The sequence below is a fragment of the Amblyomma mixtum genome, chromosome 2 (assembly GCF_055824585.1).
Source record: "Amblyomma mixtum isolate Tamu chromosome 2, ASM5582458v1, whole genome shotgun sequence".
NCBI lineage: Eukaryota > Metazoa > Arthropoda > Arachnida > Ixodida > Ixodidae > Amblyomma > Amblyomma mixtum.
The window spans coordinates 88,578,200-88,601,087 of NC_143013.1; the positions used below are offsets into that span (position 1 = coordinate 88,578,200).

At 49.3% G+C, this 22,888-nt stretch overlaps 1 protein-coding gene across 4 annotated transcripts in view; it reads left to right on the forward strand.

Annotated features, from left to right (window-relative positions):
- LOC149360058 (uncharacterized) overlaps positions 1-22,888 on the forward strand; it is a 181,448-nt gene that overhangs the window by 92,230 nt on the left and 66,330 nt on the right. The window lies entirely within an intron of this gene.

The following is a 22,888-nucleotide window of genomic DNA, read 5'->3' on the forward strand; positions in this document are numbered from 1 at the left end:
GTTTCTGCTGCGTATCTGGTGTCCAGAGTACGCATTCGGTTCGAGGCCGAATGCGAATGAGTTCCCCTAACTCATTCGATGGCGAATGTCATTCGAACCTAATGACATTACATGTTCCCGTGTAGCAGTCGATTAATGGCATTAGGTGCTAATGTCATTCGATTCGAATGACATTAAATTTGCTAGTGTGACAGGGGTATAAGGCTTTCTGTATAAACTAGCACTATGGTTTAAATTAGTTTACATGAAAATATATAGGCCTAATTTTTATTCATCTGATTAGTGTGTAACAAAACCAAGTTCTACTTGCAGCCTTACCCTGAGGAAAGTCCGATGGCACGTCGGGAAAGCAAGCATCAGAACTGTCTTCTGAGCTGCTGCCGACCCACCTGGCCGTTGGCACCCTCTTCCTCTTTTGGGAGGGCTCTGCCTCGCTTGCCAGATCTGATGTGTACTGACACCTGTTCAATTTTTTTCTTGCTTCGGCGTACGAATCTATACACACAGGAAAAAATGAGTTACTGCTCCTAGGAGGATCGAAGTCCAGCTTATTACACCAAGCACTACAAAAATAACAAAAAGCTTGCAAGTTAATACGCCACAACAGTACCCAGGACAGAGAACTACACAAAATGGATGATACAGTAGATACTCACCGAAGAGTCCTTTTACTTCCACTTCATATTGCTCCCATGGTGGCGAAGACAAGCATGGTGTCCTCTTCAAAAGCATGGCTTTCACCTTTTGTGCCGGAACTTTCGGCCACATACATATGCTTCCTCTCACCCATGAGGCTAATACGACCTCTATTTCATTGGAACTGGTAAATTCGACAATTGCATACATCTGCGAACAATTGAAATGGTCTTTTAACAATGTTTACAAAATATAATTAGTTGTATAGAACACAGAACTTGAGCAGTTTTCTGAGAGCACAAACTTCATGGAGCACTGAAAGGACTACTGGCTCAGTAGCTTTGGCATGCGGCTGTTGATCCCGAGGTCATGGATTCAGTCCTGGCCACAGCGACCATATTTCGAAGAAGGCAGAATACAGAAATGATGGTTGATTTGCGCAGTTAGGCCAAATGCGAGTTAGGTGCGCTAGCACTTTGGTTTGCACTTAGGTTCTGGTGTTCAGATCCAGTGTTCACTAATAGCAGCTGTTCGGATAGCAACAATGGATTAATGTCCACATTGGAGATTTTCTTCTCTACATTCATAGATCTCCGGCAGTCTTCATGCCACTCCTGGCGCAGTGGTGTCGCAGTGAAGCGATGTCCTTCAGCGGCAGGTGATGATATCGGCAGGACTTGGTTTGCTTCAGTTGGGTTGCGACCCACTTTGCCTTTCACAAGTCGACTCTTGCAATTGAGCTGCCACCTTACACGGTGGGCAAGTTGCTATAGCTATATATACATATATATACACCTTAGCCGCCGTGGTGCCTCAGTGGTTATGGCACTTGGCTGCTGACTACTAGAAGAATTTATTCCTGTTGGAGAAAATAAAGTGCGATGAGGCAAATCATGCAGCTCTCAAAACTGCGAGGCACCTGTGAAGTTGCATACATTCATTGTTCACTGATTTGTAACTAATTTCATACCCGTCCGCTGCCTCTTCCTGCTTCAAAAGTGCCATTGTTTCGCATCTCTGTGTTCACTATGGAAGTTATGTACACATTTCACTTACCTGCACATTGATTGAGAAGTATTCCTTCCTGTTCCTAAATACTTCGGCAGCGTCTCCACCCGGGCTTTTGATACGCACATGGGTGCAGTCGATATAACCAGTCACCCTGGGAAACTGCAATCTTGTAGAACACGTACATGACTTGATGCATTTTTCCAGCTTCGGGGAACTTGACTAGCACCGGGTAAAAAGTAGCAGCAATCATCTTCGACACTTGCGTTACAGCCCGGGAAACAGTTGGCTGGGACACGTTGACAAGGTCTTTGGAGACGACTTGAAAGGTCCCCGCTCTGTAAAAACGCAGCGTCACGAGCAGTTGCAACAACGGCGGCACAGGGCAACCTCGTCCGTCTGTTCTGGCGCAACGGCAACGTGGACAGAACTTCGAGCACAGCAGCTTTGGAAAAGCGGTACCTTGCGAGGAATTCCTGGTTGTTATACACTTCTATGGGATTCTAGCTATCCCTAAGGTTCCACCGCAACGGGTATGCAAAACTGTATGCTTCGTCATTGATGGTATCTTCAGCGCAGCGGACAAAATCGACGAACTCACTGAAGTTGTCATCTTAGCACGCTGCCATGTTGAATTGGGTAAGGAGCTGTTAAAGGTGCCTGGGGTGGTACCTTAAATGGCTCCCTTTACGTGAATTTTAAATTGGGCTAAAGGGGACCGCTAAGGGTAAGGTCTGTTTCTGAAACGCGTTAAGAAGCAGAAAAGCGAAGGGGCGCTAAAGATAAGGGCGAGTGTGGTTTGTGAATATGGCGGTTAGTCTCTCAAACCATTTTCAAGCAACAGAACGCATCAGCTTGTATGCGGTGGAAAACACAGCTATGGGAATATTCTTTCATGTGGGCTGTGAGAGTTGTCTTACTTATTATGAAACTTCATGAAGCAGGGAACAATGCAGAGGTGAACCTTGTGCGTTGAACAGATGATCTTTGACCCTTTATCGTTCTTGGCAGTGGAGCAATACCTGCAGCGCTTGTACGATGTTGCCTTTTCCGGGAAGTGGGGTGTGGCGGCGAAGTGAGTTTCATCTGGCACACCAAGATTTTTTTCAGGATGGAAGGTCGTCGTGGCGCAAGGGCAGCCGATCTTTTCCTGCTTGTGTCGCCGTTGACAAGCAGCTCTGACAGCCTTATTAGGAAGGGTAGGTGGTCATCGCAACCAACATTTGACAGATGGTACAGCACATAGCTGTTTATAAGAGCGTGGTCAAGAATGAAATAAAAGAGACGCATCCAGCACTTTTGAGACTTTCTGCTGACCGTGTAGTACTCCCTCGGCTGGTCGAAGCGGTGTACTCGACTATAGCAAGACGACACTGCAGGTCAATTTTAGTACCATCCTTTGCTTTCTTAGAGACACTCACTGTGTGCGAGGGTTTGTGGGCAGTCGTCAGTTCATTCACAAGCCTCTTGTCTTGCCACTGTAGGGCCGCCACATTCCCTTTTACACGGCAGGTGTAATCCCCTTCTCCCTCGGCGGAGGCAACACACCACTTTGGCCCCAGCTTCCTGTAGACGGCACCTCCGGCCTGACCCGACCGGGGGAAATCGGCAGTCGCCTTTTCCTGTTCTCCTCTCCATCTTTCACTTTCCTATCTCCTTTCTTACAACTCTCCTGTATCCTCCTCTTTTCTTCGTTTTTTCCTCTTTTTCCTGGCGGCGAGGGTTAACCGTGTGTGACCAACTACCCTGAGTTGAGTCATATTAGGTTATAGTTAAGGTGTACAGCTGGCGTGGGCAGGACTTTCTTTCAAGTTCCTGTCGCGTCCCCTTGTTGGGCTCCATGGTGGGTGGCTGGCACCATGACCGAAAAACATCAATTTTATATGGCTCCCCCCCTTTCCAAACCTGATCGCTCTCTTAAAAGAGTGCGGAACGAAGCAGAGTACTTTTTTTCCAAAAAGAAACCAACATTCGCCAAATTCCATGTCGTCCACAGTGAAGTGCAAGATAAACAGGCCAGAATTCTATCCCCCTTCATCGTATCGAAATGCTTAACAGAAGCTTTGGGCCCCGGCTACAAAGTATCAAAAATGGCCAGCGGCGATCTATTGCTGGAACTCCGAGATAATGTTCAAACTTCCAAACTCGCAAACATAGTGTGTATGGGGGAGACACCTGTCTCCATCACAGCACACCGATCCCTCAACACTGTCCGTGGCGTCATCTCCGAAAATGATTTTCTACATCTCACAGAAAAAGAAATGCTGGAAGGCCTCTCCGATCAAAACGTCATTGATGTGTACCGAATCAAAATCCGCAAGGACAACAAAGATGTAGATACCAAACACCTGGTCCTGACTTTCAACACATGCACATTGCCAGAAACCATCGACGTTGGATACCTCAAAGTAAATGTTAGACACTATATCCCTAACCCCCGAAGGTGCTTTAATTGTCAACGGTTTGGACACGGATCACAGAGTTGCCGAGGCCGCAAAACTTGCGCGAAATGCGCGTCAAAGGACCACCATTCTGAGGAATGTGACGCAGCTCTACGCTGCGCTAACTGTGAAGGCGACCATGCTGCGTACTCCAGGGCATGTCCGTCCTGGAAGAAGGAAAAGGAAATAATCACCATAAAAACAAAGGAGAATATATCATTTCGAGAAGCAAGAAAGCGATTCGCAGTCACGAACACTTTCTCTTTCACAGCGAAACCAAACTTCGCTGATGTGGTGCGTAGGGGCGTAGCACCACACAGCACTCCTGCACCTGCCGCGGCCACTTCCACCGCGCCTGTGGCAGTGCCACCCACGCCCCAGGCAGAGACAGCGAAAGCTGCTCTGCCAACCCCAAAGCAGGGAATGCCGGCCCATGGGCCAGCATCCCGCAGGACTTCCCCCCGTCGGGGGAGGCCTGAACCCCACACGCCCGCGGCTTCACCGCGGTCTTCCAGCACCTCTGACGAGGTGATGGATCTAACCCCCAGCCCGCCTGCTTTACAGCGGCGGAACAGCTCTCTTGAGCGGAAGAAGGACAGGGCCCTCATAACGGGCCCAGAAAATAAGTAAACACTTTATTGTCCCTACCCCAAACATAAACATGGCTTTTCTAGTTCAGTGGAACTGTAGAGGATTGTTGAGAAATTACGATGACATAAAAAACATTTTAGGGTCAATGTCACCCGTAGCCTTATGTCTCCAGGAAACCAATCTAGGTCCACAACATATGAACATCCTGAAGCATTATAAAACTTTTAGACGAGATCGTGAGCAGGCAAATAGACTCTCGGGAGGCGTCGCGATTGTCGTACAAAGCGGCGTCCCTGCTCAAGAGATCAGACTCACAACAAAACTGGAGGCAGTTGCGGTCAGCATTGTCAGCTACAAAACTATAACTATCTGTTCTGTATATCTTCCTCCACATATAACATTAACAGTCCGTGACCTACAGGAACTCATCAATGAACTGCCAGAACCATATCTAGTAGTCGGGGATTTTAACGCTCACTCCCCTTTTTGGGGAAGTGAGCGCTATGACTCTAGGGGTCAAATAATCGAAGATTTTATCCTCACAAATAGTGTATGCCTTTTAAACACGGAAAAAGCCACATACTGCTCCCCTGCCTCAGGTAAAATGACCTGTCTAGATTTGTCTTTTAGTTCACCTTCTGTTTTTAACGATTTTAGCTGGGACGTTATTGACAACCCTTATGGCAGTGATCACCTCCCTGTACTAATCACTTTAACATCCACACCGGAAATAATCCCCACAAGGCCACGGCGCTGGAAAATTCAGCTCGCCGACTGGTCACTTTTTACAAAAAGTGCCACTCTGGAAAAGGAATTTTGTGACGACCTTAGCACAGATGCAATTAATGAGAAGTTTACTGAATGCATAATATCGGCCGCAACACTCGCTATACCACAAACAACAGGACTTGCACAAAAGAAACACAAAGTGTGGTGGACAAAAGAATGCACATTAGCAAAAAAACAACAAAAGAAAGCCTGGAGCGCTCTGCGTCGATATCCCACAGCAGAGAACCTACTTACCTTTAAGAAGGCAAAAGCCAGAGCGCGGTATGTGCGAAGAAATGCAGAGAAAACCTCTTGGCAGAAATATGTCTCCTCAATAAATAGTTCAATAACATCAAAGAAAATGTGGGAAAAAGTTCGTAAATTTACTGGTGACCATACCCCTTTCACACTTCCTCTCTTGACAGCACCCGGGACACAAACATCTTTAGAAGAACAGGCCAACATACTGGGCGAGCATTTTGCTGAGATCTCAAGCTCATCCAACTACACAAACACATTTCAGAAACACAAATCAATAGCTGAAAAACAAAAATTTCCATCTGGAGCAGGTGTACATGAGGATTATAACCAGCCTCTCACACTACAAGAATTAAATAAAGTATTATGTTCTGGAAAAAAGACAGCACCAGGACCAGACAACGTGCATTACGCTATGCTTGCACATCTCTCCGAGGCTGCTGTAGAGGCACTGTTAAAATTCTTTAATAAAATCTGGATAACTGGAAATATACCTGACGAGTGGAAAAAAGCAGTCATAATACCTTTTCTCAAACCCGGAAAACCACCAACAAGTCCTAGCAGTTACAGACCAATAGCCCTCACCAGCTGCATTGCTAAATCTTTCGAAAGTGTAATAAACATTAGACTAACCTTCGTACTTGAATCTCGGCAACTACTAGATAAACACCAATGTGGGTTTAAGAAAACATGCTCCACCACAGATCATCTTGTCCGCCTAGAAAACACCATCCGGGAGGCGTTCATCCACAAGCAGCACTGTATTGGGGTCTTCTTCGACTTGGAGAAGGCCTACGATACTACGTGGAAGTTCGGCATCCTCCGTGACCTAGCAGAGCTAGGTATCCGCGGCAGGATGTTGAACTGCTTGAACGACTTCCTGACTAACCGCACATTCCGAGTCCGCCTAGGAGCAACTCTCTCCATGACTTTCACCCAAGAGAACGGCGTACCCCAGGGGTGCATTCTAAGCACGACACTCTTCATAGTAAAAATGAATTCTTTAGCTAAAGTAATACCCAAGTCCATAATGTATTCAGTTTATGTAGATGACCTACAAATAGCATGCACGTCCTCCAGTATATCAACCTGTGAGAGACAAATACAAATCACACTAAATAAACTAGGTTCTTGGGCAGACAGAAATGGATTTAAATTTTCTCCTCAAAAAACAGTAGCTGTTCTTTTCTCATTGCGACGAGGCCTACAGGTCGATCCCAGTCTATACCTGAATCACACTGCGCTACCAATTAAACAAGAACACAAATTTTTAGGCCTAACTTTCGACAAGAAACTCACATTTCTACCACACATTAATAACCTTAAAAAGAAAGCTTCTCAAGTCCTCAATATCTTAAAAGTGCTCTCACGGAAGCGGTGGGGGTCCGATAGAGCAAGCCTTTTACAAATATATCGCTCTCTGGTGCGCTCCAAGCTGGACTACGGGTGCATAGTATATGGTTCAGCAAGAGCATCCTACTTGAAAAGATTAGACCCCATTCATAATCTTGGTTTGCGCCTATCATCTGGAGCGTACAGAACATCACCAGTAGCCAGCCTATACGTTGAAACTAATGAGCCCGCTCTTGAGGACCGAAGAATCGCACTAACATGCACATACGTCTTAAAAATCCGTTCTCTTCCGAAACATCTCTGTCATCCAGTTGTCACCAAGTGCCCATCTAAAAGATTATTCATCAACAAACCACATTCTATCAGACCATTACTGCTGCGCTTTGAAGATAAATGTGAAGAGCTAACAATACTAGATGCCCTACCGTATATTGCACAAAGGAATGAATATTTACCACCATGGTACAGCCTGCCTTCAGTATGTGACCTCACAATGACACATTTAGATAAAAAGCAAACGCCAAATGAGTACATATTACAGGAATTCTTTGCACTACAAGAAAAGTATGACACTTACATTGAATTTTATACCGATGGCTCAAAAACAGAAAATCACGTTGGAAGTGCAGTAATCCAAGGAAAAAACAAACAGATAATGCGACTACCAGAATGTGCATCGGTTTTTACTGCTGAGTGTTATGCCATCTTTGTAGCTGTGGACAAAATAGTAAGAGAGAATATCAAAAATAGCATCATTTACACCGATTCCCTGAGTATGCTCAAAGCACTGCACTCCAGAAATGCTGCTGAACCCATAATAGGAAACATCATACATAACATAGTTAAAATCACAAAACAAAAGCATAACATTAAATTCTGCTGGGTTCCTAGCCATGTTGGAATTGTGGGTAATGAGAAAGCAGATGTATGTGCTGCACAAGCCCGGAATGATCAAATAAAACAAGTGAACATACCACACAGGGATTGCTTAAAGTTTATCTACAGTAAACTCAGAAATAAGTGGCAGGCCGCATGGCAAGATCACGTAAACAACAAATTACATTCTGTGAAACCAATTTTAGGGGAATGGCAATCATGTAGGCATCAAGAACGTTTTACCGAAGTTATTTTATGTCGGCTCCGCATTGGACACACCCACCTCACGCACAACTTTCTGCTAGCCAAACAAAACAAACCTCTCTGTGAAATGTGTGGTGCTGAACTCACAGTGAACCACATTTTAATTTCATGCATAAAATTAGAAGAACTAAGAAAGAAATATTTCACAACATTTTACAGGGAAAGCATCCCATTACACCCCATGCTACTCTTAGGTGATCGAGCACTGGTTGACATTCCATGTATTTTTAGGTTTCTCAAGGAAGCCAACGTTTTAAACAAACTCTAAGTATTTTTAAAAAGCTTCACCATTAACAAAAACTCTAACCTTGAGGTTGGCGCAGCATAGCCTCAGTTGCTTTTGCGCCATAAAAACCAATATAACTAACTAACTAACTGTAATCCCCTTCTTTCATCTTCTTGTTCTTGAGAATCTCGGGAAGCCCCTTCACTTGCTGTCGCACAGTGGCAACTGAATAGATACCTTCTTCGAAGATGTTCTGAAGCAGTTCTGGCGACGAAAAGTTGTTGAATACCACAAGGCACTCCGTTTGTGCCAGTCCCTCAGTGAACTTCTTTACCGCACGAGTGTCTAAGCCACTTCCATCACTCTTTTTTCCGGTATTAACGTCAAACTGGATTGCCAAACCAGTAGTGGCGTCTGCTCGCACCCAGACTTTGAAGCCGCGCTTGATCGGTTTTAGAGGCATATACTGCTTGAAGGACTTCCTTCCCTTGAAACGAACCATGCTGTCATCGATTGAGTAGCAGGAAGTTGGTTGGTAGCACTCCAAATGTGCTCATTACTGATGTCATAAGTAGCCGTATCTTGTGCAGTGGGTCATGAACTGGCTCACCTTTTGGCACTGACGTGTTGTCATTGGCATGGAGAGCCCGCAAAAGCATAAAAAATCGGGATCTTGGCATGATGCAATTGATCGAAGGTACGGTGGGTCGTTGTTGGTACACAAGTAATCCCTTCAGTTCTCGAGCTTGTGAAAACCCATCTTTATTATCACACCTAGAAACGCACGCACGCATCTCTTCGATTGTTGTGTCTTGTTTTGCAAACAAGTTGGTTTCGCGCACAAGAATTTCCTCAGCTTCACCAGACAGTGCCTGGAAAATCTGCAGAGGTGTGTAGGTCTCGGGGAGCGTCGATAACGCTGGCGGAAGTGACAAAAACTTCGTAATGCTTTTTTCATGCGGAAGAGGTCATATGCCCCAATCTTCATCATCACTTTCATGTTCTGCAACGCTAGCGCTGCTCGAGTGGGCATCTGACGAGTTGATGCAAGGTGCAAAGCTGTCGTCTATTGATTTTGTTTACTTCTATGATTGGTTAGCAGAGCAATGCAGCATTGTGGCCCATGGGCTGTTGTTGCCAACTGCTGCCTTTTTTTTTTAAGTTATGTCACCACCTTTTTCAAAATTTTTGTTTGATTTGGACCATTAAATTTTTATTTCACATTTACCTTATAAAGCACCATTTTATATAATATTCAAAAGCAAAAAAGAGTGAAAGAAAATCATGCTGCATTTGTTATTGACAAAAAATTGCCCAAACTTGGCTGTTACGCGAACATTCGTAACTAGCGAATGGAGAGCAGGAATTGAAAACTTTTCGGCACAGAGTTAGCCAACTACCCATACTGTGCAACCAACTAGGATCTTTGCCATCCGTTAACTGGGAATCAAGTTATAGAAAAAACACCAAAGAAAACAAAAAATGTGTCATTTTACCTGCATTCCTTGACATAAAACATGATTACATCAGGACTTACCATTCGATTTCATTCATCCCAGTTCATTGCACAGGCTAGTAATAAAGGAACGAGTGTGCAAAGTTTCATTGAAAAATGTTTATTCATTTCGAAGTTGTAACTGTTTGCACAACAAGAAAGTGCAATAAATCAAGTTTTGAGAAAAGCTAGATTAAAGTTTTTCAATCCTTGTAGAAACAAGATCATCATGCCCTAGGAAGTTAAAATCCACCAGGTTCATAGCTAGGGCCCTCCTTAGCTGCCACGAGCTCTCTTTTGGCTTTTGTTGCTGCCCGTCTTTTAAGGAGAGGGCTGAGTCGGGCTGGTTGGTTCATGTTGAATGGTACGGCAAAACGGCGCTGACGGACGGGACGGAAGAAGATGAGACAAACACATGCACTGAACTAACAACCAAATGGTTTATTGCGAAAGAGGGGTGCAATATGAAGCATAGAAGGGAAAAAACTGCGGTGTAAACATGACAAGGCATACATTCTGGATATCATCAATGATTAAGAAAAGCGATCTCCTGTGGGAATAGAGCCACCGATGGTTGGCTTACACATGAGTTGCCTAATGCGTGAATGTGAAAGGCCTCCGATATCAGGCGTGAGGTGTGATCTTTATACTTGGCGATGATAGTGGTTTGGTCTAGAAACGCCTCACATTTGTCGCAATCTGCGAAATGAATGACCATGTTATTTCGGCGTGACTTGTTTTCAATGTTTTTCGCGTGTTCGCGTAGCCGATCATTGACGCACCGTCCGGTCTCCGCGATGTAAAATCGGCCGCATGACAGTGGAACCTTGTAGTTCACACCACAGCAACAGTTGACAAATTTGTTTCTGTGTTTCTTCTGACATGCCTTCTTTCCACTTTGTGGGGTTGCGGCACGGTTCGGACCCTGAACTCAGTCCCCGCAGGGAGGCGTCTGCAGCATGCAGACGTTGGTGAGTGGCGACACCACGGGGTTAACCCGAGCATCCGCAGGGACATCCCCTCAGGGGGATGATGGTGAACAATGCGTCACCACGGACCCGAGCATCCGCGCTTAGCCGTGCGTGGCATCGCCGTGTCCGGGGAAAAGGGAATCCTGGTGGTTGAGCCGATGCCGAGCGTTTGGACCCTTAAGGCCCCTCGGCGGAGGCAACACACCACTTTGGCCCCAGCTTCCTGTAGACGGCACCTCCGGCCTGACCCGACCGGGGGAAATCGGCAGTCGCCTTTTCCTATCCTCCCCTCTATCTTTCACTTTACTATCTCCTTTCTTACAACTCTCCTGTATCCTCCTCTTTTCTTCGTTTTTTCCTCTTTTTCCTGGCGGCGAGGGTTAACCGTGTGTGACCAACTACCCTGAGTTGAGTCATATTAGGTTATAGTTAAGGTGTACAGCTGGCGTGGGCAGGACTTTCTTTCAAGTTCCTGTCGCGTCCCCTTGTTGGGCTCCATGGTGGGTGGCTGGCACCATGACCGAAAAACATCAATTTTTTATGGCTCCCCCCCTTTCCAAACCTGATCGCTCTCTTAAAAGAGTGCGGAACGAAGCAGAGTACTTTTTTTCCAAAAAGAAACCAACATTTGCCAAATTCCATGTCGTCCACAGTGAAGTGCAAGATAAACAGGCCAGAATTCTATCCCCCTTCATCGTATCGAAATGCTTAACAGAAGCTTTGGGCCCCGGCTACAAAGTATCAAAAATGGCCAGCGGCGATCTATTGCTGGAACTCCGAGATAATGTTCAAACTTCCAAACTCGCAAACATAGTGTGTATGGGGGAGACACCTGTCTCCATCACAGCACACCGATCCCTCAACACTGTCCGTGGCGTCATCTCCGAAAATGATTTTCTACATCTCACAGAAAAAGAAATGCTGGAAGGCCTTTCCGATCAAAACGTCATTGATGTGTACCGAATCAAAATCCGCAAGGACAACAAAGATGTAGATACCAAACACCTGGTCCTGACTTTCAACACATGCACATTGCCAGAAACCATCGACGTTGGATACCTCAAAGTAAATGTTAGACACTATATCCCTAACCCCCGAAGGTGCTTTAATTGTCAACGGTTTGGACACGGATCACAGAGTTGCCGAGGCCGCAAAACTTGCGCGAAATGCGCGTCAAAGGACCACCATTCTGAGGAATGTGACGCAGCTCTACGCTGCGCTAACTGTGAAGGCGACCATGCTGCGTACTCCAGGGCATGTCCGTCCTGGAAGAAGGAAAAGGAAATAATCACCATAAAAACAAAGGAGAATATATCATTTCGAGAAGCAAGAAAGCGATTCGCAGTCACAAACACTTTCTCTTTCACAGCGAAACCAAACTTCGCTGATGTGGTGCGCAGGGGCGTAGCACCACACAGCACTCCTGCACCTGCCGCGGCCACTTCCACCGCGCCTGTGGCAGTGCCACCCACGCCCCAGGCAGAGACAGCGAAAGCTGCTCTGCCAACCCCAAAGCAGGGAATGCCGGCCCATGGGCCAGCATCCCGCAGGACTTCCCCCCGTCGGGGGAGGCCTGAACCCCACACGCCCGCGGCTTCACCGCGGTCTTCCAGCACCTCTGACGAGGTGATGGATCTAACCCCCAGCCCGCCTGCTTTACAGCGGCGGAACAGCTCTCTTGAGCGGAAGAAGGACAGGGCCCTCATAACGGGCCCAGAAAATAAGTAAACACTTTATTGTCCCTACCCCAAACATAAACATGGCTTTTCTAGTTCAGTGGAACTGTAGAGGATTGTTGAGAAATTACGATGACATAAAAAACATTTTAGGGTCAATGTCACCCGTAGCCTTATGTCTCCAGGAAACCAATCTAGGTCCACAACATATAAACATCCTGAAGCATTATAAAACTTTTAGACGAGATCGTGAGCAGGCAAATAGACTCTCGGGAGGCGTCGCGATTGTCGTACAAAGCGGCGTCCCTGCTCAAGAGATCAGACTCACAACAAAACTGGAGGCAGTTGCGGTCAGCATTGTCAGCTACAAAACTATAACTATCTGTTCTGTATATCTTCCTCCACATATAACATTAACAGTCCGTGACCTACAAGAACTCTGTAATGAACTGCCAGAACCATATCTAGTAGTCGGGGATTTTAACGCTCACTCCCCTTTTTGGGGAAGCGAACGCTGCGACTCTAGAGGCCAAACAATCGAAGATTTTATACTTTCGAATAATGTCTGTCTTTTAAATACGGGAAAAGCCACATATTGCTGCCCAAGCTCAGCAAAAATGAGCTCTCTCGATTTAGCCTTCGCATCACCATTACTTTTTAACGATTTTAAATGGGATGTTTTAAATGACCCCATGGGCAGCGATCACTTACCTACCGTCATCAGGCTCTCATCATCCACTCGAATCATCCCCACAAGGCCACGGCGCTGGAAAATTCAGCTTGCCGACTGGTCACTCTTTACAAAAAGTGCCACTCTGGAAAAGGAATTTTGTGAAGACCTTAGCACAGATGAAATTAATCAGAAGTTTACTGAATGCATAATATCGGCCGCAACACTCGCTATACCACAAACAACAGGACTTGCACAAAAGAAACACAAAGTGTGGTGGACAAAAGAATGCACATTAGCAAAAAAACAACAAAACAAAGCCTGGAGCGCTCTGCGTCGATATCCCACTGCAGAGAACTTACTTACCTTTAAGAAGGCAAAAGCCAGAGCGCGGTATGTCCGAAGAAATGCAGAAAAAACCTCTTGGCAGAAATATGTCTCCTCAATAAACAGCTCAACAACATCAAAGAAAATGTGGGAAAAAGTGCGTAAATTTACTGGTGACCATACCCCTTTCACACTTCCTCTCTTGACAGCACCCGGGACACAAACATCTTTAGAAGAACAGGCCAACATACTGGGCGAGCATTTTGCTGAGATCTCAAGCTCATCCAACTACACAAGCACATTTCAAAAACACAAAGCAATAGCTGAAAAACAAAAATTTCCATCTGGAGCAGGTGTTCATGAGGATTACAACCAGCCTCTCACACTACAAGAAATAAATAAGGTATTATCTTCTGGAAAAAAGACAGCACCAGGACCAGACAACGTGCATTACGCTATGCTTGCACATCTCTCCGAGGCTGCTGTAGAGGCACTGTTAAAATTCTTTAATAAAATCTGGATAACTGGAAATATACCTGACGAGTGGAAAAAAGCAGTCATAATACCCTTTCTCAAACCCGGAAAACCACCAACAAGTCCTAGCAGTTACAGACCAATAGCCCTCACCAGCTGCATTGCTAAATCTTTCGAAAGTGTAATAAACATTAGACTGACCTTCATATTTGAATCTCGGCAACTACTAGATAAACACCAATGTGGGTTTAAGAAAACATGCTCCACCACAGATCACCTTGTCCGCCTAGAAAACACCATCCGGGAGGCGTTCATCCACAAGCAGCACTGTATTGGGGTCTTCTTCGACCTGGAGAAGGCCTACGATACTACGTGGAAGTTCGGCATCCTCCGTGACCTAGCAGAGCTAGGTATCCGCGGCAGGATGTTGAACTGCTTGAACGACTTCCTGGCTAACCGCACATTCCGAGTCCGCCTAGGAGCAACTCTCTCCATGACTTTCACCCAAGAGAACGGCGTACCCCAGGGGTGCATTCTAAGCACGACACTCTTCATAGTAAAAATGAATTCCTTAGCTAAAGTAATACCCAAGTCCATAATGTATTCAGTTTATGTAGATGACCTACAAATAGCATGCACGTCCTCCAGCATATCAACCTGTGAGAGACAAATACAAATCACACTAAATAAACTAGGTTCTTGGGCAGACAAAAATGGATTTAAATTTTCCCCTCAAAAAACAGTAGCTGTTCTTTTCTCATTGCGACGAGGCCTACAGGTCGATCCCAGTCTATACCTGAATCACACTGCGCTACCAATTAAACAAGAACACAAATTTTTAGGCCTAACTTTCGACAAGAAACTCACATTTCTACCACACATTAACAACCTTAAAAAGAAAGCTTCTCAAGCCCTCAATGTCTTAAAAGTGCTCTCACGGAAGCGGTGGGGGTCCGATAGAGCAAGCCTTTTACAAATATATCGCTCTCTGGTGCGCTCCAAGCTGGACTACGGGTGCATAGTATATGGCTCGGCAAGAGCATCCTACTTGAAAAGATTAGACCCCATTCATAATCTTGGTCTCCGCCTATCATCTGGAGCATACAGAACATCACCAGTAGCCAGCCTATACGTTGAAACTAATGAGCCCGCTCTTGAGGACCGAAGAATCGCACTAACATGCACATACGTCTTAAAAATCCGTTCTCTTCCGAAACATCTCTGCCATCCAGTTGTCACCAAGTGCCCATCTAAAAGATTATTCATCAACAAACCACATTCTATCAGGCCATTACTACTGCGCTTTGAAGATAAATGTGAAGAGCTAACAGTACTAGATGCCCTACCGAATATTGCACAAAGGAATGAATATTTGCCACCATGGTACAGCCTGCCTTCAGTATGTGACTTCACAATGACACATTTAGACAAAAAGCAAACGCCAAACGAGTACATATTACAGGAATTCTTTGCACTACAAGAAACGTATGACACCTACATTGAATTTTATACCGATGGCTCAAAAACAGAAAGTCATGTTGGAAGTGCAGTAATCCAAGAAAAAAATAAACAGATAATGCGACTACCAGAATGCGCATCAGTTTTTACTGCTGAGTGTTATGCCATCTTCATAGCTGTAGAAAAAATAGTAAGAGAGAACATCAAAAATAGCATCATTTACACCGATTCCCTCAGTATGCTCAAAGCACTGCACTCCAGGAATGCTACTGAACCCATAATAGGAAACATCATACATAACATAGTTAAAATCACAAAACAAAAGCACAACATTAAATTCTGCTGGGTTCCTAGCCATGTTGGAATTGTAGGTAATGAGAAAGCAGATGTATGTGCTGCACAAGCCCGGAATGGCCAAATAAAGCAAGTGAACATACCGCACAGAGATTGTTTAAAGTTTATCTACAGTAAACTCAGAAATAAGTGGCAGGCAGAATGGGAAGAGCACGCAAACAACAAATTACATTCTGTTAAGCCCATTTTAGGGGAATGGCAATCGTGTAGGCATCAAGAACGTTTTACCGAAGTTATTTTATGTCGGCTCCGCATTGGACACACCCACCTCACGCACAACTTTTTGCTAACCAAACAAAACAAACCTCTCTGTGACATGTGTGGTGCTGAACTCACAGTGAACCACATTTTAATTTCATGTATAAAGCTAGAAGAGCTAAGAAAGAAATATTTTACAACATTTTACAGGGAAACCATCCCATTACACCCCATGTTACTTTTAGGTGATCGAGCACTGGTTGACATCTCATGTATTTTTAGGTTTCTCAAGGAAGCAAGCATTTTAAACAAACTCTAAGTATAGAAAGCTTCACCTTTAACAAAAACTCTAACCTTGTGTTTGGCGCATCATAGCCTCAGTTGCTTTTGCGCCATTAAAATCAATATAACTAACTAACTAACCTGAACTCAGGGCCAACGCCACTCCGCTAGCTCGACCACACCTGTGGCCGCGAAGAACACACCTCCGAGGAATAAGCCCGCAGGCAGAACCTTTAATTGGGATCTCCCAATGTCTTTCCTCGGTCGCGCGCAGGCAGCAGCGGCAGGCAACAGGCACAGGACACAGGCACAGGAGACAGGCACAGAGCAGTTCAGGTCACCTGGGCCGCCGCTGGTGTCGCGTCCGCTCTCTCTCACGGCTCGCTGTCAACTCTCCATCAGACTGTGCCCGTGCGCGCGGCCCGTGCGGCCGCCGAAGCCGAGAGGGGGGGAAGGAGGGCTGCCCACGTGACGACGCGTAGTCGCGGGCGCCTCCCCTCCGCTCCATGTCGGGGGCCGCCAGAGGAAGAGCCGTGGTAGGCCACGAGAGAGAGAAGGATACATTCGGAGGGCGAGGGGCAACATGAATCCCCACACCCTCCCTCTCTCAATAGTGACCTCCACCTGCTGAAGCGAACTCGGCGGATCAGCAGGTCCATGCCGCCTTTCCGGAGACTGGGCCCCGGGATGGTAGCTCTGCGCCTGGGGCGCGGGCCAGACCAGGATGGCGGCCGCGAAAGCCGGCCTGCTCCGCGTTCAGGCCGCCCATCGTCAGCTCGCCCCGCGCTGCTCCGGAACCGCCGCCGATGCCCCGTGCGATGGTGTGGGGGCGAAGTTCGGCGTCTCGATCCACGGCCGCGCGCCGCTCTCCGTGACCGTCGCTGAAGCCAGGGCCGTAAATCAGGGCAGCCGGTTGGGGGCTCGGCTCCTCCGAGCGGGCGTCCTGCAGTGCTCCGGGTACAGGAACTACACCGGCTTGTGTATCCACACAGGCAGGGTGGGCACGAGACCTCTCGCACCAGGCTTTGCCGTGGTCGGCATGGGTCACATTCGGCGATCTCGCCCAGTTCGGATATTGTGACGTCGGGGGCAAGGACCTCCTTGCTTTAGGCCCACCGTGCGCGATCTCGCGCGTCTGGCGTTCCTTCGCCGTTTGCTCGATCGCGAGCTGTTTTGGCAACCGACGCCGCCGTGTGCGTGATCTCACGCGTTCGGCATTCTCCCGTTGCCCCAGCGAGCTCGCTGGCTTCGGGTATTATAGCGATGCCTGTAGAGATCTCTCTGGGCTTCGCTCGCCTCTGCACAATCCTGCGCGGGTGGCTTTTCTGCTTCCACAGCAGCCTCCCTCTGGAAGTACTGTTTCAGCTCTCCCACGTGAATGGGTCCGCTGATTCGGCCCGATCTCGGGTCTTTCAGCCGGTAGTTAAGCCGCGAAAGCTTCTCAGCGATCAGGAAGGGTCCCACCCATTTGGGCGCTAGACTGGCCGCGAAACCTGCGGCTGCATCGCTGAGTGCGTGATTGCGCTTGAGAACGAGGTCTCCCATCTGAAAGTCCACGTCTCTGTGTGCGCGATCATAAGTGGCCTTTTGACTTGCCCTGGCCTTCGCGCGGCTGCGGTTCGCCTCCTTAATGGCATTTGCCAAACGCTCGCGCAATCGCCTTGCGTAGTCGTCAACATCTGCCGTGACTTCGCGGACACTCTCCGACCCTTCCATGAGAATTGTGTCCATAGGCGTGTTCAGCTCTCTGCCAAACATGAGAAAAGCCGGCGTGAAGCCGGTCGAGCGATTTGTGCTCGTGCGCAGAGCGAAGGAGATGGCGTCCAAGTGCTCGTCCCAATCATTGTGCGATCTCGCATATGCGCCAGGAGCGGCTTGATATCTCGATTTCGGCGCTCGCTCACATTGGACTGGGGATGGTAGCACGTGGTTTTCTGCTGCCGGACACCCATTGCTGCACACGTATCACGGAAAACTTTCGATGTGAAATACGTGGCATTGTCAGTGATCAGCCGCTTTGGGAAGCCGTAGCGGCAAAACACTTCACACAGCTTTGCCAGGATCTCCCGGGCAGTCGCTTTTCGCAGCGGGTACAATTCAGCGATCCCACTGAAGTGACACGTGACTACCAGCACGTATTTGTACCCTCATTTGCTGCGCGGCAGCGGCCCCATCAAATCGCACGCCAGGATCTCCCAGGGTTTGGTGCTTATGACGGGTTGGAGTAAGCCGGGTGCCTTTCCACCTCTAGGCTTTCTCTCTTGGCAGACGTGGCATGTTCGCACATATCTACATACGTCAGCCTTCATTCCCGGCCAGGTAGCAAACCGACAAAGCTTCTGCCATGTCTTTGGAGCGCTCCCGTGACCGTCTGCGTCGTGATAGTGCCGCATAGCGGCGCGCCGCAGTTTGCGCGGAATAACGGCTTTGAAACTCTCATCCGAGGCCTCTTTGCCTGGCACGTATTTTAGCAAAGCTCCATCACGGTTCAGCAGGAAGTTCTCCAACTCACTCGCCGCAATACCAGCGACACTAGAGTTAGCGCCAACCACACTACCAGTGGCTTCACAGCGCAATTTGGCCTGACTCGTCGGAGTGTCTGTCTCTTCACTAAGACTATTGATCAACTCCTGACAGAATGAGTCCTCCTGCTGAGCCCTGACAAGCTCTTCTCTGCTGAACGCAACCTCGAGAGGGATCCCCGCTCCAACGAGGTGCACGTGCTCTCGGGGCTTCGAAGACGGGGCACTCCCCGCAACGAGCTCCTTCCGCAGAGGGGGAGACAGCTGCCACTCTGCCTCCTCCTCGTCCTGGCCGGCCGGTTGGGTGTCAGTGACCGGCGCCCGTGACAGCGCATCGGCGACTACATTTGCAGTGCCTTTGCGGTAACGCACTTCGAACTCGAAGCGTTGCAGTGTCAGGGCCCATCGCGCAAGCCTCCCGCTGGGCTCACGCAGGCGTTTCAGCCAGGTTAAGGCCATATGGTCGGTCTCGACCGTGAACTTTGTTCCCTCTACGTACATCTCGAACCTTCGAAGTGCGTAGATGATGGCCAGGCATTCCTTTTCTGTCGCTGAGTAATTGCGTTCTGCCGGCGTCAGGGCGCGGCTCGCAAATGCCACAGGTAGGAGTTCATGCCCCTCCATCTGAAGGAGTACTGCTCCCACCCCGATATCACAGGCATCTGTCTGGATAACAAATGGGCGGTTCAGGTCGGGCAGCTTCAAAGCCGCCGTCTCAGCGATAGCGTGCGAGAGCTGATGAAAGCTCTTTTCCTGCTCGTCTCCCCATATCCACGGAGAAGACTTTCTTAGCAATCTTGCCAAGGGCGCTTGCAGTCGCACACAGTTAGGAATGAAATGGCGATAGTATCCCACCATGCCAAGGTAACGGCGAACACCGCTCACATCTTTAGGCGCAGGAAACTCCAGGATCCCCCGAAGCTTCTCTGGATCAGGAGACACCTGTCCCCGTTTTACTCGATATCCAAGCAAGCTCACCTGAGCCTGGCAGATTTGCACCTTTGCGGGATTGAGCGTGATGCCAGCCGCCCTGAGATTTCCCAGGACATCTCTCAGGTGATCGAGGTGCTCCTCGAAAGTTTGAGAGTAGACGATCACATCGTCCAGGTATGCGAGAGCGTGATGCCATCTGGCGTCTCCGAGTACACGGTCCATCAGCCTTTGGAATGTGCTCGGAGCTCCGGACAAACCGAAAGGCATTCTCGTGAAGTGAAACAGACCTCTGTGACACGTGAAGGCCGTTTTGCACTCATCGCCCGGTCGCATTTCGACCTGCAGGTACCCCTTACTTGCGTCAAGAATCGAGAAGAACTTAGCGCCGCCGAGATTTGAGACGATCTCGTCTATTCTCGGGAAGGGGTACGCATCTTTCTTTGTGACCGCATTCAGCCGCCGATAGTCAACGCACAAGCGCCACGTGCGATCTTTCTTCGGCACAAGAACCACTGGGAACCCCCAGGGACTGGAAGAGCGGCATATGAGACCAGCATCGAGCAACTCCTGGAGCGCCTCGTCGATAGCTTGCCGTCTGGCAGCACTGACGGGCCTTGGGTTACATTTCCAGGGCAGCGCGTCACTCGTATCTATGCGGTGCTGCACCAAACTAGTGCATCCCGGCTGGCCCGTGAATATCTCGTCAAAGTCATCCAACAACGACAAGAGGCGGTCACGTTCGAGCTGTGTCAGCGCACCGGCATCTGCCAGTAAGTTGTGCATTTTCTCCCCCGATCTCGGAGGAAACCTGTGCTGACATGCCGCCGCTGCCGATCTCGGCATTGGGCGGGGAAACCCGCTGTCTCTTAGCTCGCCGACATCTGTCGGTACAGCCTGCTTTCCCTTCTCCGACCTCGGAGAGGGCGCATTGAAGCGGGCCGCTGCTGCCGATCCCGGCATTTGGCGGTGCGGGCTTTGCTCGTGGGAGGTATTTCGCTCCTCCGCGGGCGTGTCGGCCGTGCGTTCTGACAACGATCTCGTTGCAGTCGGCGGGTCGACAAAGGGCCTCAGTGGGGCGCACGGGTTCTCCCGATATCCGCCACGGGCGATGTCTACAACCAGTCCAGTTTTCGCCAAGAACTCTCGGCCTAGAATAACTGGCACTGTGAGACCAGGCAGGTGAACGAAACGCATTCTGCGCACACGCTGATCCCAGCGCACTGCGAGGCGAACGTCACCACAGGACCGCACTTCTCCGCTAGCTAGCTGGAGTGGCGTCCTTCGCTGTCGCAACCGAACTGATCTCCGCCGGAGCTGGGAAACGACCTCGTCTCCTATTAGCGAGATGCTTGCCCCCGTGTCCAGCAACGCCTTAAAGGTTCTCCCCGCAACTGCGAGGGCCATGAAAGGCGCAGGCGTGTTAGTTGGTTCTCCAACTTTGAATGCGGACGTGACGGGGATGGGCTCCCGAGCGTTGGTAGCCTCCGCCGTTGCTGCTACCGGCGGCCTGCCTCGTTTCCCGATCTCGAGGGGCAGTTTCTGGCTATGTGACCACTCTGGCCACAATTAAAGCAGCGCACAGATCTCCATGCTTCTCGCTGCGACGCTCGGGGGGTCTCAGTGGCACCTCGGCCATCCAGCCGTACACGGACCTCCGTGGGTGCTTTCTGAGCAGGCGTGGGCTTTTGTGGCGGTACCCCGCAGATCTCCGGGGGTTGTGTATCAGCACTCCGCAGCCCGTACCTGTAAGGATCCAGAGCACGATCCGATATTGCGAACGGCATCCGCTCGTTCGTGAACGCACCTGCCATGGGAGTGATCTCACCCCTTAACGCTGCAACGCCGCTCCAGGCACACCTAGGCTCGAGGCACTCCTCACCCGGCGGTGGGGGTCGGTATTTACGGGCCGCTGAAATTTGAGCCTGGACTCGGCGCGCTTCAATGGCAAGCTCGTTCAAATCGCTGCATCTGCAGCCCCTCAAGTAGAGGGAAAATGTCGGATGGCTCTGCCGGATGACACGTTCCACTCGCTCCGAACTCGGAGCTCCTGGGTCTGCATATTCATACAGCTCTTGCATCGCTCGTACGAACTCGACAAGCGATTCATCCGGGGCCTGTGTCCGCAGTTCAAGCTCTCGTCGCATACGCAGCTTGTAATCGTGTGGAAGGAACTCCTCCCTGAACAAGCGTCGAAAATCAGCCATGTTTCCTCCTCCTCCTGCAGAAAATAAATGAGAGAATGCTTCGAAACATTGACCTGAGCAAAAAGGGAGTCACATCCCTAAGCACAGAGCCCTGTGCAAACTGCTGGCAGTTTTCGGGAGGCGAAGCATAGTAGTAAGGACACCCCTGGAAGCTCGGCCAGCGAGGCGGACCAGTCTGCTGGACGCTCCAAAAAGGCCCCCAATCATTGCGTCACTGGCTTCGTGAAGCGCCCGAAGGGCCAGCATCTGCATCGTGAAATGCTCGCCCGTTACGTCCTACTGTATCTACCGGACAATGCGGGCGAACACCATCCAAGGGATGGCGGGCTTCTTGGATTTCCGGTGGGGCCTGCCTCTTAGGAACACTTCGGGGCGCTCTGGTCTCGATGGGCTTGCTGGCGAGCTTCTGGCTCACGTCCTGGGACTGCGGAGTTTCCTTTGCGTCCCGCGACCCTTTCGATGCCTTATTGGGGCCGAAGCAGGCAACGGCCGAAGTGCTGACAGGGCCGCCCGCTTCCTGTCGCTGCCCACGGTGCCACCCGCCTCTCTCGGGTAGGGCGCGCCACAGCTGGGCCGCCGCTGGTCTCGGCAGCAGCGGCAGGCAACAGGCACAGGACACAGGCACAGGAGGCACAGAGGAGTTCAGGTCACCTGGGCCGCCGCTGGTGCCGCGTCCGCTCTCTCTCAGGGCTCGCTGTCAACTCTCCATCCAACTGTCCCGTGCGCGCGGCCCGCGCGGCCGCCGAAACCGAGAGAGGGGTGGGTAAGGAGGGCTGCCCACGTGACGACGCGTAGTCGCGGGCGCCTCCCCTCCGCTCTTTCCGCCGCCGCGCCTCCAGAGGAAGAGCCGCGGCAGGCCACGAGAGAGAGAAAGGTGCATCCGGCGGGCGAGGGGCAACATGA